Source organism: Microplitis demolitor, chromosome 3, assembly GCF_026212275.2.
Source record: "Microplitis demolitor isolate Queensland-Clemson2020A chromosome 3, iyMicDemo2.1a, whole genome shotgun sequence".
NCBI classification, from domain to species: domain Eukaryota; kingdom Metazoa; phylum Arthropoda; class Insecta; order Hymenoptera; family Braconidae; genus Microplitis; species Microplitis demolitor.
Genome location: NC_068547.1, coordinates 5,355,369 through 5,374,201, shown reverse-complemented (window position 1 = coordinate 5,374,201; position 18,833 = coordinate 5,355,369). Strand labels below are relative to the sequence as shown.

General features: G+C 31.1%; 1 long non-coding RNA gene across 6 annotated transcripts in view; it reads right to left on the bottom strand.

The window, feature by feature from the left end:
- LOC128667474 (uncharacterized) overlaps positions 1-18,833 on the bottom strand; it is a 146,070-nt gene that overhangs the window by 41,045 nt on the left and 86,192 nt on the right. For 3 of the 6 annotated variants that reach the window (XR_008403450.1, XR_008403447.1, XR_008403452.1), the window contains exon 3: positions 4,207-4,322. This is a non-coding gene — a long non-coding RNA (uncharacterized LOC128667474). Of the gene's footprint in view, positions 1-4,206; positions 4,323-4,506; positions 4,592-4,899; positions 5,324-13,724; positions 13,830-18,833 lie in introns of those variants that run through there. The other 3 variants (XR_008403448.1, XR_008403449.1, XR_008403451.1) reach the window with 3 other exon arrangements.

Sequence of the window (18,833 nt, the reverse complement as noted above, 5' to 3'; positions counted from 1 at the left end):
TCGTAGCACGTAAATAAAGTGCGATTTCTATTAATGACGTAGTAAAAATTTAGTTACTGGCTCGATGTCCTCACGGTACCAAAGTTTATAAGTAATTTTTACTCAAAAATTCGCTGGGTGTAAAAATTTATTTACCATTGAAAATTGAAAAGGTTTTCAGTGAACTATATCGAGCATAACTTGTCAGTTTTTTGTATAAAATGGTATTGAAATGTGGCACTTTAGTGCGGCGACTCTATTGTAGTAAAATTAAAGTAACATGAAACAAGAGATAATATAAATTTAACGGTAGTTTTCGCATCGCTTATCACTATTTTATGATCCACGTTCATAAAAACGTGTCGATTACTTTTTAAAATATGTATTTTGAATTATATGACCTGAAAGTTTTTTATAATTTTTAACTTCACATAAAAACGTACTACCAAGTGTTTAATATTTTTAAAAAAACCTGATGGGGGTAAAAAAATTTAAGTAAATTTGCCAATTGAATAAATTTTCTTTTAAAAAAGTTGTAAAATCTGAATTGATTCTGTAAAAATTTTATCTGTCAAGTTTGAGAAATAAAACTTTATACAAAAAAATTTATCAGCATGTCCTAAAAAAAAAAAAACCCGAGCATAAATAATAAATTTAAATATCAATCGTGTCTCACTTAATATTCTCAAGTCCCAAGTGTTATTTCCGTCTTTTAGTAAATATTTAAACACACATCCACATCAATGTGTTCACGCATTGCGGAAGGAAAAAAATGTGGGTGTACATGGTCGGAAAAAAAGCGAAAGCCAACGGAAAGCCAAAAAGCCCAACAAGATAATAAATTTCCCAGGGTATACGCCTGCCGCGTAGGGTATGAAAGAATAATTTGCCACTGAAATTCCAACGGCGCAATTAACTCCCCGAAAGTTGAGCCGGGCTGTGTATATATTGCGTACATACATGTATATGTATGTATATTGTGACTATAGTCTGTCGAGGGAGCAGGGGAACAGGGGACAGGAAAATGATGTCGAGGGTTCGAGGGTGCGTGAGTCGAGGATGTATACATGGAAGAACCTCTACAAGAGACAATATAAAGCAGTACAGGGAATACAGGGAAAATGAGAGATGCTGAACAGTAAGAGATACAAATGTTGTGTATAGTGTGCAGTAATGTAGTGAGGACGATCGAAAATGGCCACGAGGAACGAGAAGCGAGAAACGAGCTGAATGAGGAATGAGGCCTATGGAGTGAGGACACACATTATATAGTGCGTCATAAAGTAATTAGGGGAATAAAAGACGTGGCAGGGGATAATTAACCCTCCAGGGTATACTGAGGATGTTGATTGTGTCTGTAACTATTGTTCTAATAATCGATCTCCATCCGACTCATGAGTCTATTAATAAAACGGCCACATTATTGATCATTACTTCAGTCCATACGAAATTACAGAAACAATTTTTTTTTTTTTTTCCTAGACTGAAAAAGCCAACTTTTCAACGCAATTAAAAATTACAATTATTTTTAAAAAGTTCGAAGATCCAGAAAATGATTTTTGAAATTTGTTTTTCTTCGTTTAAACTCAAATTACATTACAAACGATATTTGTTCCTCATATTAATTAATTATTTAAATTGTTTTGAAAGTTTTCTTATAAATACGATTTTTTTTTTTTTTTTTTATAGAGAATCCCAATTTGTCAGAAATTTTTGTGTAAGTAATTGAAAAATTTCTCTTATTTTTCATTAAGTATAAGCGAACAATAGAAAGCCAGCGTATTCTTAAAAAAAAAATGTGATAATTCTTGAACGTTCTCACTTTCCCTCTTTCTACACTCACTTTAATTAGGGACCATAATAAATATCAAACAATAAATTGGTATTAAAAGCATATTATCATTGTCACAAAAAATAAGACCGATGTAGTTTTATATACGACGTAGATTTACTTTGATATTCAGCTTGAACATCAAATTTCTTTAATTCTTCGTACTTTCATATGATCGAACACACGACCCAGTTACAGATAAGCAATTGATCTGCTTAATTTTAATTAGCTATAGATTTTTAAGACAGTCCAGAAAAATTCTTTATCAAAATTGCGGCTGTTTAATTAAAAATTTACAAAATAATTAATGAGAGACTCAATAATTACGTCAATTTGTTTTTCGAATATAAATAATTAGATTTCTTATTATATTTTGTGAACTTTCGGGTCTGTTGGAATCTCAGCAATTTAGACACACATGGTTATGTAATTATTAAAAATATATGTAATAATAAAACGTATTTTTGTAACGGGTTAATCATATATTTAGACAAATGAACTCGTTAATTTACATAATATAATTAGAGTGAAGTAGCGAGATAAATGAGCGTGTATATAAAGAGTAAAATAAAGAAACCAGCGGGATATTTAATTAACCAGATAATAAAAGCGAAATGAGAGGTATTATATAAAGATTTTTTTTGTTACCGCAAAAGTATGAATTTTCATATTTCATTTCGTTATTATTTTTCTTTTGTTGCCATGGGTTTTTTTGTTTGAGAAAAATAAAAAATGTAAAGAAAGGAAAGTAAAAAGTTGTGTATACAGTATGAAATAAAAAAAAAAGCAGAAGAAGCTCGTCAACGAGCATATAGAATTGCACCCGCGCGTATTTTTCTCTTGTGTATGACCGCTTTAAAATTTCGTACTACACCCCTACTCGAAAAGATCTCATTCAAAGGGCGAGAACCCGAGGCGCGGAAGGTTTTTTAGGAGTCAAAAAAGAAAAAAATCTAAATAATAAATAAATAAAGGGAGAAAGAAGACCCCCTGCAAGCAGGAAAAATACTTGGGGGTCGAGTTTTTTTAGAATTTTTTTTTTTTGTTTTTTGTGAACGCTTCGCACCATCGCAGACTCTAAGAATAACGGGTCTAGCTATATAATATGTAGTATATACTCTGCCACAGCAGTGTAGGGAGATGCCGGCTCGGCTTTTACTAATCTGATAAATAATGAGTCTCGTGTACAATATACAGAGATTGCTGAGGAAACGAAAAACTAGTTTCTCGCGATTATTTTATAGCGTTAGTGTAATCAAGTGTACCAGTACTATTGGACATAAAATCGATTTCTTTATATACACATATATTTTTCTCTCTGTTTTGTATTATACTTCGTATATAATATTTATCAAACTTACATCTCGATTTAATTAGTTTCAACTTTTCATTTTGTAAATTGAAAATTAAAAAAAAAAACTTTATCCGTTTAAAAGTTTTAAAATTATGTTTTTTTTTTTCAACAAAGTTTACTTTGGGATCTGAGGAATTTTTCCTGATTATTTTTAAGTATGTAAATAAAATTTTACGAGGCCACTATCGTTATCAACGCCAAGAGTTTTAAAGTTTTTAAAAACAGCCCGAAATAATTGTGAGCTCGTTTATAGCTTAAATAAATTTTTTTATGAAATAAATTATTGTTATTTGTATATGAATAGTAAATTTTGATGAAATACTGAGATAATAAATGAAAATCGATTCTAATTTCCTTATTAATTTTACTAATATATATATATAAGGAAAGGTCGCGCACAATGAAGTACTCGAGTCAAAAATAATTCCGGCCTTGGACCTCAATTTGACCTCAACATTTGAAATTCATATAAATAAGAGTTTAGACAAGTCTCAGTTTATGCGACATATTTAACTCTGAGGCATAGATGAGGTTCAACTCGGGTATAGATTTCTTTTAGATGAGGCCAAAATGAAATTTGTCTCAAATGTTACCCACCAATTTTTTTCAAAATTATTTTAAATTGTCATTCATTACTTTAATATTAATCAAAGTAATTTTTACATTTGTTTAAGGCAAAATTTTTTTTTTTTAAATTTGGTTCGCTTATGAAATCTATATTTACTATATTTATATATATGTATTATTTTACTCATCAAATTTTACTAAAAAAATACGAAAATTAATTTTACTTATAATAACCCTTTTTTGAAAAATAAAAAAAATCTGAAAATTTCCTGGTATTTTTGAACTCTTGAGCATCAAAAATAAAAATTTGTTTTTATAAAAAATTTAAAACTTGTCTAATTTTTTTAAAAATATAAATGAAATAAAAAAAGTTTATAGTAAAATAAAAAAAAATTAGTTCATTGAATTCAACCCTTCCTATATTTAATAAATATATCAAAGATTTTGGAATGGATAAAAAAATGAAACTCCTTACCTCTTGCAAACATTTCCAGCATTAATTGTTTCACCGAAGCCTTCAACAAGTCGAAAGGTCTTATTATCTCTAATTTTGACCTCGAAGGTCTTAATGACAGCTGTCTTGAAATTGTTCTGAAAAATAAAATATAATGATTTCAATTTTAATTGTAATTATTTATAAAATTGATTGATTATCTTGGGTATTATTTTAAATAATTATAATGAAATAATCTGCATTAGCTAATGGAATTTGGTGAACGTAAAGTAAAATAATAATTTAAAAATAATGATAATGTGTAATGCTTCATATATCTACCTGCCTGCACGCTAAAAAATAAATGCTCGCTGAAATGTAGATTAATCTGATAAAATTTTAAGTTTCTGAGTAATATTAATCTGTTAATGGATTTTTCGTGTGTGTTGTCTTACTTATTATCATTTTGTTTTAATAATCTACGATAAATCTATATGATTGACATAAATAATATATATATGCGTGTAACGGACGGAAACTGCCGTTATCTAGTTAAAAAAAAAAAAAATGAAATAACTTGAGATGATAAAAATTTTTCTATCGATTCTACAATAAAATAATCGTTTGATGAAAACGTACTAAGGAGTTGATTAGACGCGCAAAAATTTTTGTAATAAAAGTTTTTTTGATAAAAAAAAAAAGTTTGCTGTTCTCAATTGTATAGAGTTATCTTACTTTGTCCTGGTTTTTTTCTCTATGACATTTTCAATTTACTGTAATCTCTGACTGTCTAGTGACTTTGTATTCGGTATCTCTTTTATTTTTGGTTTTGTCTTTTTAAAAGCACTTCTGAGTCAAAGCAAAAACCACAGGAATCATTCTTATCATTTCCCGTTTGATGTTCTAACGGAAATTAAAACTTTTCGCCATACTTTTATTATATATACTTTTGAATACTTTACTCCTATACTAGTCAAGATAAAAAACAATCCTTTCAAAGTTACAATACAATAGAAAATTTTTTACTACAACTTAAAAAATATAAAATGTGATTTAAAAAACTTGACACAACTTTTTTTTTTCTTGAAATTATTTATAAAAATCAAATTATTAATAAATTTTATGAGAAGGACGTGAGCGAAAAATTTGTACAACACAAAATTTTTAAACTGACACGTCATGCTCCTGTCACTGTAACCAACTCACAGATAAAACAGGTCTGTAAAAATTACAGAAACAAATCTGTTAAATTTACTGAAGATGTTATCTTTCACACTTACAGATAAAATTTGTTATTTTTATAAATAACAAAATGTAACACTAGCAGATAAATTTGTGCAAAAATTACATATTTCTTTAATAGAATGTACATTATTACTTTATGTAATATTTACTGATCATGTAAAATCTACATAAGTATGATGTTATCTTTATCGAATACTTTTGTAATTTCAGAAGTTTGTTTTTAAAAAAAATTTCCCTCGTAAAAATTAATTTTTTGTTCTGTATAAATTACAGAGAAACTTCGGTAAATGTTATAGACTTTTCTGTCATTTTTATAGAAATTTTTTTTCTGTTCTCGAACAAAATCAGAAATTTTATTTAAAAAAAAAAAAAAGAAAAAAAGTCTGCGTGTTTATCTTAATCAATGTAAAAAGATTTAAACGATCAAGACAATTAAATATAAATTATTTATCACAAGATCATGACATTTCACATTTCATTAACTTACTTTAAAGCAAAACTTAAAATCCCAATTAGTTTTTATTGTTATTATAATTTATCCTGAATTAAACAAATAAAAAAAAATATATAAATGTATAATATATACATCACACATACATAGCTCAGTGAATTACGAGGCTATTATTCCAAACTGATAAAAATTTTAAGTCCCAGTCCAACGTACACCGAAATTCCAGATAATCGTCGTGTCGTTAAAAAAAAAAATAAGGCTACAAATACAAATACACTTTAGATCGATAGCGGTCTACCGGGAGTGGAGTAAAATTAAGAGACTTTTCAGTCACTATAAAAAAAAACATTAAAAGACTATTCGATGTAAACATTTAATTTTATTTTTTCATATCTAAAAAATTAGCACGGCTAATGAAGATCGTAATTTGAGAATTTTATATACGCGATGAACATGCAAGTAAAGCAACAGAGGTATGAAAGGGAGGGATGAAAATTTCTGACGGGTAGTATCAAGTATGTATTAGGATGTGAAAAGGCATCAGATAGTAATAAGTCAGTTATAATGCATGTACGGTAGAGAGTTATTTCGTTAAAAGTTTCCTGCTGATAACCTGGATTCCGATAGAGGCAATAAATCCTCTTGTTGTCTACGATGCATTTTCGTATAATATATGAGGGCCCAATATACGTCGTAAACATCCACTTTGGGCCGCAAAACCAAATGGACATAAAGCATATACGGATAAGATATAATAGGATTTATATATATATAAAGACGACATAGAGGTAGTATAGAAGTAGAGGTAGAAGTAAAGGTAAATGCAAAGGCAAAGGTATATATATATGTGTGTATAAGTTTAAAACCGTGAGGAATGTCCGACTCCTGGCGGAAACAAACGAGACAGCTCACTGACGAATTATCTTCCCGACCACTTACGACCTTCTGTATACTGTACATACCCTTACCCTCCTTCTCTCTCTACGACGGAAGCTCGTAAAAGCCGTTCTCTACTCACTAAAAACCTGCTTCTATATACATCTTAAATATTCGTTTTAGTTTACGTTTTTTTATAGTCCATCAGCGAGAACAAAACAAGCTAATAAAAATATATCTCATCTAACCACTACCATTACCACCCACCCGGACTAAATATTGTGTGTGTGTAGATTATGTTAAGACGAAATTAGTGTGCAATAAAATATTTTTATTTGTCACTAAATCGGGTGGAAAAAATTTTTATCTGATCATTTTAGGCTGATGAGCTGAAAGTGTCAATAAAAAAATGATATTGTTTTGTTGTATGAATGAATTTGTGTTTTTAGATTTTTATAAACTGTGGAATTGATCGACAATTGTATGTATAGAGAATAGAGAGGGGAATGGAGATATCATGAGGTGTCGAGTGGTATATAAATAAGTATTGCATTTACCTGTCAGCGAAAAGTTACAGCAGGTTGAGGAGTCAGTTGACGAAGACTGTGAGAGGAAGCCAGGGTAGGGGGGATAGAGAGGGGGGAGGAAAAAAGAGAAAATGAAAATGTGTGAGGTGGAGAGTCGTATGGGTGAAAGAGGCAACGGGCTGGGGTAAATATGCGATAACTTGGCGTCCGCTTATAAATCCCACGGCGCTCACGGTGACAGGTCACGCAGCAGTACCGGCGTCACCGTTTTATATATGTATATATATATGTATATATGTGTATATATATTGTATGTCTTTCTCACTTGTCTCTACATACTGTGAAGTAGAGAAAGAGAGAGTTTAGATCGCAACTGGGTTCAATTTACCCCCTTATCCGAGGTACGACCTCAACCTACTCACTCTTCCGAGGTTCATGCGGTGCGCTCTGTACTCTCTACACAAACGGGAAAATAAAAACGCTAAATTCATGAGTAGAGAATTTTAATACAAATTCGCTCGCCACACTATCGAGTAAACGTTATCTCGGTCGCACGATATGTACCCTCATGGCATATATATATATATATATATTTATTTATTTTTTTATTTTTTATTATATATTTTTATTTTTAATTTCATATGCGTAAATAATATGCTTTTGACGCCAGATATGTGGTTACGAATAAAAAAAAAAAGCTATATGTATATATTCATATATATACGCGGTTATATTTATAGACAGTAAAGCGCCGTAGTTTATGTGTTTGTTTTTAGAGATAAAGTAACTTTATACTACTCTATGACAAGTGATAGAGTTTCGGTAGTTCATATACTTTTTTTTCGGTCTATTTGTATTTTTGTGCAAACAGAATATAAACATACACATTTATATATTTCTTCTTTAATACGACGATCTATTGCCATGGTAAACAATTTTTTTATAGAATAGTATAAATACTAAAAAAATAAATTGATATATTGTAGTCATTAATTACCTAATATTTCATTATTTTTTATTGATTTTAATTATTTGAAATTTGAATCAGGGGAAGGCAAAGTTGGACAGTCCAAATTTTGATTAAATTTTTTGGCTTTACCCCAGCCACCGATTCTATTGTAAATCATATTACTTATTTAAATTTCCTTGTCAGTCACTACTTTAAATTTTGAAGATGAAAAATTTCTTTATGATAATAGGATTTATCTTATTTTTTTTTAATACGTAAAAAGTAAAAGATTTAGACTTAAAATAAAAAAATGTGAATTTTTTCCTTGACGTTAAATTTGGCCCAGCCCTCCGTAAGTAAAATTAAATATACGCACGCATGGATTTAAAATTCCGATTTGACATGTTTATTCAATAGAAATATTGAATTATATGGCAAAGTTAATTTAATTGAAGAGCTGGCAGAAGTTAAAAATTATCGAGGTATCCGTTGTTGGAATAAAATAAAATTGTCTTTATATATTTTTAGTACTGATGAAATAAAAAATTAATTTTTATCGAGAACGTGTTATATATAAATATATATTTTTTATTTCAAATATGTCATTGCAAAAGCATGGATGCAAATCACGTATTTTTATTACTGTTCATATTAAACTTATTTAAATTTTAAAATTTAAAAATTTAATGAACTATTTTTCGTGACGCATTTTTATAAATCTACTTGAAATCATAACTAACAATTTTTTTTTTTTTTCACCAAGAATAAAGTTAATTATTGAAAACAAAATTAATAATCAGCGAACATACAAATAAATATAATTTTTATCTTCTTATATTTAAATTCGAGCATTAGCCCGGAAATATCTGACATTTCTGTCATCAAAGAGATGAAATAAAAAAAAAAAGTAAACTGCTTTACAGATGATCGTGTAATAACTTGAGTCTGGCGTGGCCGAGTAACAGCAGCAGAAGCCACAGCAGTCAGACTCGTCTGCTTTACTACATATGAGGGTGTGACATATTAGTAAAGAACGAAAACTGTCATCAGAATCATGTTTCAAGCGCAGATACAACGCAGATGTTTTTCGCCAGGAAGTTCACACCCGTATTCGATGTAATAAATAATCCTAAGGAAACACCGTAACGTCACTAACGGCTAACATTAATAAGAAAACTATCTGGTATTATCTAATAAATGAAAGAAATCTACTGACCAAAAATTATCACGGCCAGTATAGTAATCAGATAAATTGTATATTTATTCGAAAAGTGTAATATTACTTTTATATTATTATAACTATTACTGAAGAGGGGCTGGGCTGAACAACAGTATACATATACGTATGTCTATATATATATCCTATAAATATTTTATATTCCATTTACTCCAATATATAAATTGCGGTTGGTAAATGATTTATTGATCAGTAAAAGTACACTGATGGTCGAAAAAGCCGCCATATGTCATTGCATCGTATTACATTATTAAAAAATTATTTCCACATGATTTGTCATGCGTTTAAAGCACTCGAAGAATTTAACTGTGATAATAATTAATAAATAAAAAGACAAAAATATTTATAATCTAATAACTCGACTGTGAAATACGATTGCATTGTGTGACGAATTGACGAATAAGAGCTAAAATTTAACGGACACGAGGCGATATGTCAAAAATTGGGTTAACGACTGAACTCTATAATTGTGTCGATGTATTTCGTGCATTCCTGTACCCTCAATTCAAAATATTCAGCATTTTGAATTGTATCAAATTTTTTATTTTTCAATAACATACATTACTGCTCTATATATGCACATATGATACCTTTTTTATTTTGTCCATCATGGAATACTTTGATCCTGGGTATCAGATTAAATTTTTTAATCAATAAATACTTCGAATTTTTTCAAACAAAGACTCTATATTTTTAATAATAATTATTTTGGCTGATTTTTTAAAATTTTATTTTATAAAAAAGAGATGAAATATTTATTGATGATCTACTACACGGAAAAAAGTAGGTACTGCAACAGGACGAGGTCCTTTTTGAGCAACAAGACAATTTTTTTATGATAAAATTTCAAAATTTGAAAGAGAATTCAAATTTTGAAAAAAAAATTCAAATTTTGAACCCGTACACACAGAACCCACCAGTAACCACCACTGGGTTGCGAGTTCAATTCAAAAGGCAAATGCTAGAGTACTAGACACCATTATAAAGATAAAGATAGCGCAGCTGACGTATCGTGTGTACCATTGTTTAGGTTTGTTTGAGATCTGCGCTGTACTGGTGCTAGCACAGCTCGTTTTATTAAAGTTTATGACCTGCCAAGTTGGTTGCTTGTGTATCTATGGTACACATACATGTATTACGTATGTGAGTGGACAAACAAACTGCCCTTATATACGAGTTATTCGCGTACGTGGATCTCGCGTCACTAACATTATCGTTTTACTATTTCACGTTATTCCGTGCGTCATTAAATTTAACGCTTACCCTCCGTATTAAATTATTGTCAATACACATTTATACTAACGAAAATATATAATGTCGTCAAGTGTGAATTGATAGTCATAAACTGAGTGTCTCTATATTGATTATTAGATTTTTTTTTTTTTATTTATTATTTAAAATTCCGATCTTGAGCATCTACACGGGAAAAAATAGGTGCTGCAACAAAACGCAGGCCTATGAGAGCAACAGGCCAAAATCCTGCTGCACCAACTGGATTTTCAAAATTTGAATTTTTTTTCCCGTACGGAAAAAGTGTACATCCGTATATATATGGGCAAATCTGAATATATACCGTATATATGAGACGTGTAATAAAAGAAAAAGCCCAAAAGATTGTTCATCGATCAATTGTGGCATCTATATATACATATATACATATATATGATGTGTCAGAGCGTAAACGGGGAATGTGTGAGTTAAAATGATAGAAAATCAGAGAATTTATTCCTCCTTGGCCCGGCAATCAAGTAATAAAGGGAAAGTACTCTTATCTTAACGAGCGATTGTGTATATTTGGGGAAAGGGAGTCAGCAATGTGTAGCCAGTAGAGAAACACAAGAGAATAAACCAAGCATGAGGGGATGATACGTCAGGGACTTTGGTTTGACGTGCATCAAGCTAAAAGTCATATGTGCTAGTCGAGGGTGTGCGCCAGTTGAGTAGACTAGCTGATATGCTTAGGACATGCTTTCTAGTCCCTCTACTGTCGACGAAAGCTTGACGGACACGTTACTCACATCGATAAATGTATACATATATATATATATATATATATATATGTACAAGTATGAATGTGTAGATATCATCCCGGTGGATGAGTTATCTAGACATCATACGAGAAATACCTATCTCTTGATTTATGGAGCAATTGCAGCTTAGCAGATCAACCTTTTCCCCTCTGAATGCTTCATGAAAATTCAATTGATCGATATACAGACGTACTTTACCCATATGTGAAAGCTGCGCGGTGAAAAATCTCGGAAATTCGGTACAATTTAAAATTCAAGTGAATCACTACCGCCAACTGTTCAACGGCCATTTTAACCTTTACTACATTTCTGTATATATATGTATATTTACATATATATATATAAATGTACATCTAGATCTATAGATATAGTTGTCTGAACGTATAGCTGCGAAAATTCACGCTCCAATCGACTCGGAGATTTATCGAAATTTATTCAATGCTGGGTTTCTGTACGCGGTTTTATGGGTCAGATAAATTTTCGAAATCGTTAAAATCACGGAGATATAACTATACTGGGTATAAGGGTGTACTAAATATATACCGTTCCAATAATTTTGTACTAAAGAACAATTAATGATTCTCAATTCATTAAATTATTGTAAATGCTCACAAATCATTGCAACGTTTCTTGTTTTGTTTATTATTGTGAATGAATTTATTTTTATTCTGTTTTTAAATTGAAATGATTACGAAAACAGAGCCGTTAAATTTTATTTGGTGCAATTCATGTGTTGTGCGTTTATCCCAATTGTTAATTTTTATTTGTAGATTAGCTTTTACTTACAATAGATCAAAAAATTTTTGATCCTTTTTGTCAAATTTTTACTGTTTATTTTATTTTTGCTTACATTCATCATTTTTTCAAATTTAAATGAAAATTAAACCCAACATAAAATTTTTTTAGGAAAAAATAAAATTTTGATTTCCAAAATTTTTTTTTCTCTAAAGTCGCATCAATTGGATATTTAAAAAAAAAAATGAAAATTTAAATTCAAATTCGAGGTCCGAGCAATCTTACAAGCGCCCCACTGCAAACAGTCCAACAAAAATAAAAATACAAAGATTTGTCTCATTTGACTTCTCATCAGCTGACAACTACAACCTAAGGATTAAAGTAAAACTGTATAGATATATAAATATAGCGGCATAAATGGGGGATGATGAAAGCTGAGAAATTGAAACGGGGTTTTTACAGTGGATGAGGTAAAATTGTTATCATTCTATATTACAATGTATAAGAGTTAGATTATCTCTGTCTGGTGTCTGGTTAAGAGTAGTTGCAACGGTACCATCCAGTTTTATCATTCAGACACAGGGTTTTTGCTGAGTGCAAGAGTTGCCGCGGCGCAAGTACACCAGTGCTTCCAGTACGCCGGATATATATTTTTCTTGCCTCAACTGGATGGAAGCTACGGTGTTAAATTAATCGAATTTAATTCAACTAAACGAAAACCAGATGGGATTGCTAGAGGCGCGAGCGTGCGGAACGGATGCGAAACGAGTAAAGTTTCAAAAGTAACCCAGAGGAGTATGGCCAATTCGATGAATAGACAAAAGAGAATAATGTTGGGTTTTTTTTCATTTTTTATTTAGTTTTTACGATTGTTACTGTTAATATTGTACTTTATTGGCGCAATAGTTAGCAATTCGTTAATTGATAATAGTTAGAGAATTTTTATTTATAAATAATTTAATTTATTTTCACTTTTAATTAAAATTGAAATTTAAATGAGTTTCCCTGGGAAATGCAAGTGCAGCAGACGGGCTGTTTAGCTTTTTTATGACACACTGGTTGACAGGTTTAGTAACTTATACATTTCACATTTGCGTGAGTAAATCTCATTAATGTTTTTACAAGACATTTTTTAAATCTATGTAATAAAAATAACAGTTGATCTTTTTGTTTCAAAGTCATACGATGTCATGAAATTTTCTTTTATATCACTTACAAATTATGTAGATTGTTATTAAAATTTTATGTAGAAATTCTATTAAAAATTTTGACAATTTGATTTTTTTTTTTCCAAATTAATTTGACGTAAAAAAATTTTTTTGGAAAAAAATATTTAAAGCCTTTTTCAAAAAATACTTTAAAGTTTTCAAAGGTCATATTTTTATACAATTATTAGTTAAGTGATTGATTATCGCGAGAAAAAATAATTTTCTGAACTTAAAACTGCAATCTCCGTTTTCTAGTTTTCTGTCATAATTTTCTGCCGTTAAAAAAAAATTCTTACACTTACCCTGGGATAAAGTAATAAAAAAAGAATTCAACAAATCACAAAAAATAAATTACAACACAACGTAGTTATTATACCAGCAGAAACATGAAGATTCAAATGCTCGGATTTTTTAATGTCTACTACCCAACCTAGTTCTATCACAAGTGTTAGATATCGACCCAAGAGTTTGATATCGCGGTTCTCGATATAGATCACCCGTGAATAGATGATTACTGTCGACGTACTCACGCAATCGTTCAGAGAATAAGCCACTGGAATTCCACCTCATCAATAAAGATCTAAAGCAACATATTACACCCACACAGGCATTCTGTGCCTCAACACATCGATAACCGGAAGCGAAATTCCCGGAAACCCATGGTCCCAAAATTATTTTCGTAAATAAACATCATCATTATTTAACATTTTCGTTGATTTTGGGCAAAAAAAAAAGGTTCCGAACAAGCTAAATATATTTATTCAACTGATATACACATATATAATAAATATACGCCTACATGTATTGACAAAACAACTCTTAGCATTCCTAACTCAGTATAATATAACTAATACTAGTTGGTCAATAAACTTACAAGTCAAGGAACGCCGGTTCGATTACCGGAAGAAGCAGTTAGGTTAGTTTGGCCGATGAGGGTCGATCGAGTTAACGTATACAACTACATATATATGTATATATATATATATAATACTAGCTAGCTATAGTACGGAATAGAAGCCGGATGACAAATAACAGATGAGGTTTTGGAATGCTGCACACGTACTTTAGTCTCTTCTTCTATTCATTCATCTCTCTCGTTCTCTATCTCAGTATCACACACCAGTAGGAATAGTCTTTTTGGTCCTGCTCTAGCTCTTGCTATTGCTTTTGCTTTGTACTTGTTCAATGTTCATATATATGTACAACAAGTACAGATCCAAAGACTCATCTAGCTTCCTCGAGGCAGTATCTGAACGACAACGCAGACTACGAGGACAAGTCACTGTTGCTTCAACGTCTAGTTCTGAGGGTGATTTAATACCTTCCATTCGTTTGATTCGATATTCTTTATAAAGTTTCTGCCGTCTAATCGGACTAGAGATGCCTTTTGAGTTTATAAAACTACGAGTAACAGTACTGCAAGACAGAACAAGAGAAATTGCTAATTTCATTTTGTTTGTCTTTGCTGAAAAATTTTAAACCAATCAACACTAAGTTCTACCTTCTCATCATGGCTTTCATCAAATTGGAGAAAATCGAGAAGAAAAATAAAGGTACTAAGTTTTTTTGGTATAAAGACAATAAGGTCGTTACGTGGCAATTTGGGTCAGCCAAAAGTTCTTTCAAAAAATTTATTTGGGAACAAAAAAAAAAAGAAAAGTGAAATTAGTAAAAAAAATTTGGACAATTGACACTTTTTTTGTTCACTGTCTTCTTCTTTTTTTAATGAACAATTTACTTTGTTGCGAAAAGGCAGTTTCGTAAATTATGCGAAAGGAAGATAGAAAACGATGTTTTGTTTTGACGTCGCGTTGGTTGGAATGCAAATTAGGGATATAAATTAAAGAGCTGAGTATGTAGGTTTGTAAGACAGGCGACATATTGGCCGGTTTAATAACCATGCTTTGAGTTTAAGTCTCAAGTCTTAGTCAACTTATCAAATCTTGGGGCTCAAAAAAACTCGTTACTCTCAAGTCACTTGTCATGTTCTTTTTCCTGTTTGTAGTCAAACACTTTTTTAAAAACTTTTCAGTTGTTTTTTGCTTCACAAGTGAAGATGAGCCTACATTGTGTTCTGCAGAGACGAGCGCACGTGCTTCACACCCGCTGGTTCATGACGCAGACTCTTAAACTCGCCCGCAACGTCCTTTTATCTTTAAACAACACCGGGATATGATATTTTTTGCACTCCATGGAGCTCTTTGCCACTTAAATAAAAGTCATTTGCGGCTTATACTTTTTATTTAATAACTAATTTTCACTTTTTTTTACATTTTATACTCGGCGAAATCCTATTAATTTTTTTCACCATTCAATCTCCATAAATTGGAAAAAATTTATCCTCCATTAAAAAGATAGATAGTAGGATCACATTTCTTTATAAATAACAATAATTAATAACAAAGAAAAAAATAAAATTTGAAATTTTTCCTTCCCAATCTTTTTTTTACACCTGACCATTATTTATCTTTTCAATAAAAAAATATATCCACAAAATATTATTCGTAATAAATAATACCCACAAAATATATTGTCCTATTTCTAATAAAATTGAAAAAAAAAAAAAAAAAAAAAAAAAAAAAAAAAAAAAAACAATTTATTATTGTTCGAATTATATTCCGTCCAGATTCATTTTATTAAATATTACTATATATATTTAGGATATCTTATTCTGTTGATTGATTTAAATAATATATCACTTGCAAAACTAATATCAGTATTTGTTTTACGCTTTTTTTGCCCGAATAAAAATTTTATATTCTTCATATTCTCGATTGTTAAAATTAATTAGCCCATTTACGGGTTTTTCAATGTATATTTTTTTAATAAAAACTAATATACCCTCCCTTAGTTATTTTTATCAATAATAATAGAGAAAAATATACTGCGTAATACATATAGATACTAAGAATGAATATAAATCTCTGAAAAATTATATTTGCAGTAAATATTATTTGAAATATATATTTTATTGTATGTATTTATAGTAAAATAAAAAAACTATCGTTTCATTGTTATTAAAATGATATTTTTTCTGGAGTTTAGTAAATTTTAATTGTGAAAACAAACACAGATATACATACACACACATATATATGTATATATACATTTCTATAAGGTTCGTTATCAAATTAAATCCTTTTGTTTGTGCATATCTATTTGATGAATATTTAAACTGTATAAGTGTAGTAGTATTGTATATATGAAATAATATTATCGAGTTGTTGGAATTCCATGAGTAATGATAGGTAATCAAATATTTGCGGACATTTACGATTTTCATTGAAAATCATATTATTAGCTTTTCATAAATATCTATGTATATGTCCATAAATATCCACTTGCATGTATGTGTGTGTATGTGTATAAATAGACAGCACACATACATTTAAAGACATTCTTGAGAGTATATTCTCACCAATTCACTTGTTCGTCCATCTCGTTCTATATAGCTGCATATTGTTCTCTGGCAATATCCCCATGACGTTAATGGGATTAACGAGAGGGAATATCCATGAGTGTCGGCACGATCTCTTGCTCGTCGTTGTCGTCCCTTTCTGCTCTCCTTTCCCTCGTCTTGCGGGCCTTCCACCCTTTGGTGATTCACTGTACGTCTTTAGCGTTTGCGCGCAGGCTCCGAATAATTGTGGTCAATTGTCAGATGAGAGTAAATAAAAGTCCTGATCGGGTGTAAGCAAGAAAGAGATACCCAGCAAACGTATATATATAAATATACATTTTTTAGTAGTTTATTTTATTCGGTGGACAAACGAATGAGATGCGAGAGAAGAGTAAAGACACAGACGTTGTCGTATCGCAAGAAGAGAACCAGAGGCTTCTCTGACCGTAGTCAGGTAAAAGAGAAGAGCTACAATACGTATATCTGTATACATATATATATACATATACAGGTAAGACAGCAAAAGTTGCTGCAGCAACAGTCGCGGGAAGCAGCGTGACAGTGACACATATAGGCGGCAAGGCAAACAGTGAATCGCTCGGGAGCACCTTAATTACATGGCGGCTTTTTCCTTTAACCAAGGGCTTTTACTTTTACGACTGACACGCGGAGGACAGTCCGACAGACATACTAGAGAATCCAACAGTAACGGATTGCAACCGTTGTACTCTCATTCTTTCTTTCTTTCTTTCTTTCTTTCTTTCTTTCTCTCTTTACTCACCATCTTTTCTTTGTTTTTCATTGTGTACTTAAACGCAACTCCAAGTAACATTTAACTCTTTTTTATATAAACACTAAACCGAGTATGTAATAAACTCTGATTGGTTACACAAATATACACGATGCACTTTAATGACATGACAAGTGACGTCGACAAAAAATTTTGAGCTTCGGTAATTAAATATGTGTGACTTTAATTTAAATTCCATCAAAAAACTATTTTTTAGCGATAAGTTAAATATAATGACAGTAATGGAAAATTTTAATCCCCTTATATTTCCGGGTGTATCTTAAAGGGCGCGACTATGACGGTGATGATGAAGAGGGCGAATAATGTATACGATAGCAGGGTTTTCGACTGGGAAAGGACGGTCACGTGCAAACACGTGCTATCGTTCGCACGGATTCCCAGTACGGGCGAGACTACTCGTCAAGTAAGGGTGAGAGGCTAATGTGTTCATCTCGACCTCGACTGAGGATTTAAGGGGCTGAAGCTGGGATGGAGCCGAGCAACTCCAAGGTGTAGATCGAGGCAGTGCAGTCAGGGGATTTACAATATATATGTATATTGTAAGGGATCTTTGCACGCGGAATCGCTCTGCCAGACAAGAGAGAACCAACATCCGGTCTTCCGTCTTACTTTCTTGCAATCGCGATGCTTCACTTGTTCACTTCACTTTACTTCGCACCTCAACTTGTTTGACTTCTATTGAAGTTGATTCCATGAGAGCTCGCGTGCGCTTAATTTTTTAAAAATATGCGCCGCATATTCATTGATTTATTAATAATAGACGTGTATTATTATTATTATTATTATTAATGCACAGTTATTACTGCTGACTAATTTTCAATGTTAACTTAATAATTGAAAAAAATGATGAGTTTATTTTCTCAAATGCAAGTGAAATTTTTATGAAATGTCAAATTAAAAGTAGCCTACTCCAGTCTAGACTAAAAACGATACCGAATGTGCGTTGGAAAATAATTCAAAGCTCTTTAGCATAATCGATTTTCATGATTGCCCGTGGGTATACACCAGGCAATAGGAAAAGAGGAAAAGGACATGAAGCCTAGCAAACGGGGGTAAGGGGACGAGACGGGAAAAGGGGGAGGGGTAGGATAGAAAGGGATGAGAAATACTCACATGATTCCACACTTTACGCAACGGTAGCCCAACGAGCCTTTATACATCGATGGTTTCCAACCCCTAGTATGCACTGATCGGCACACA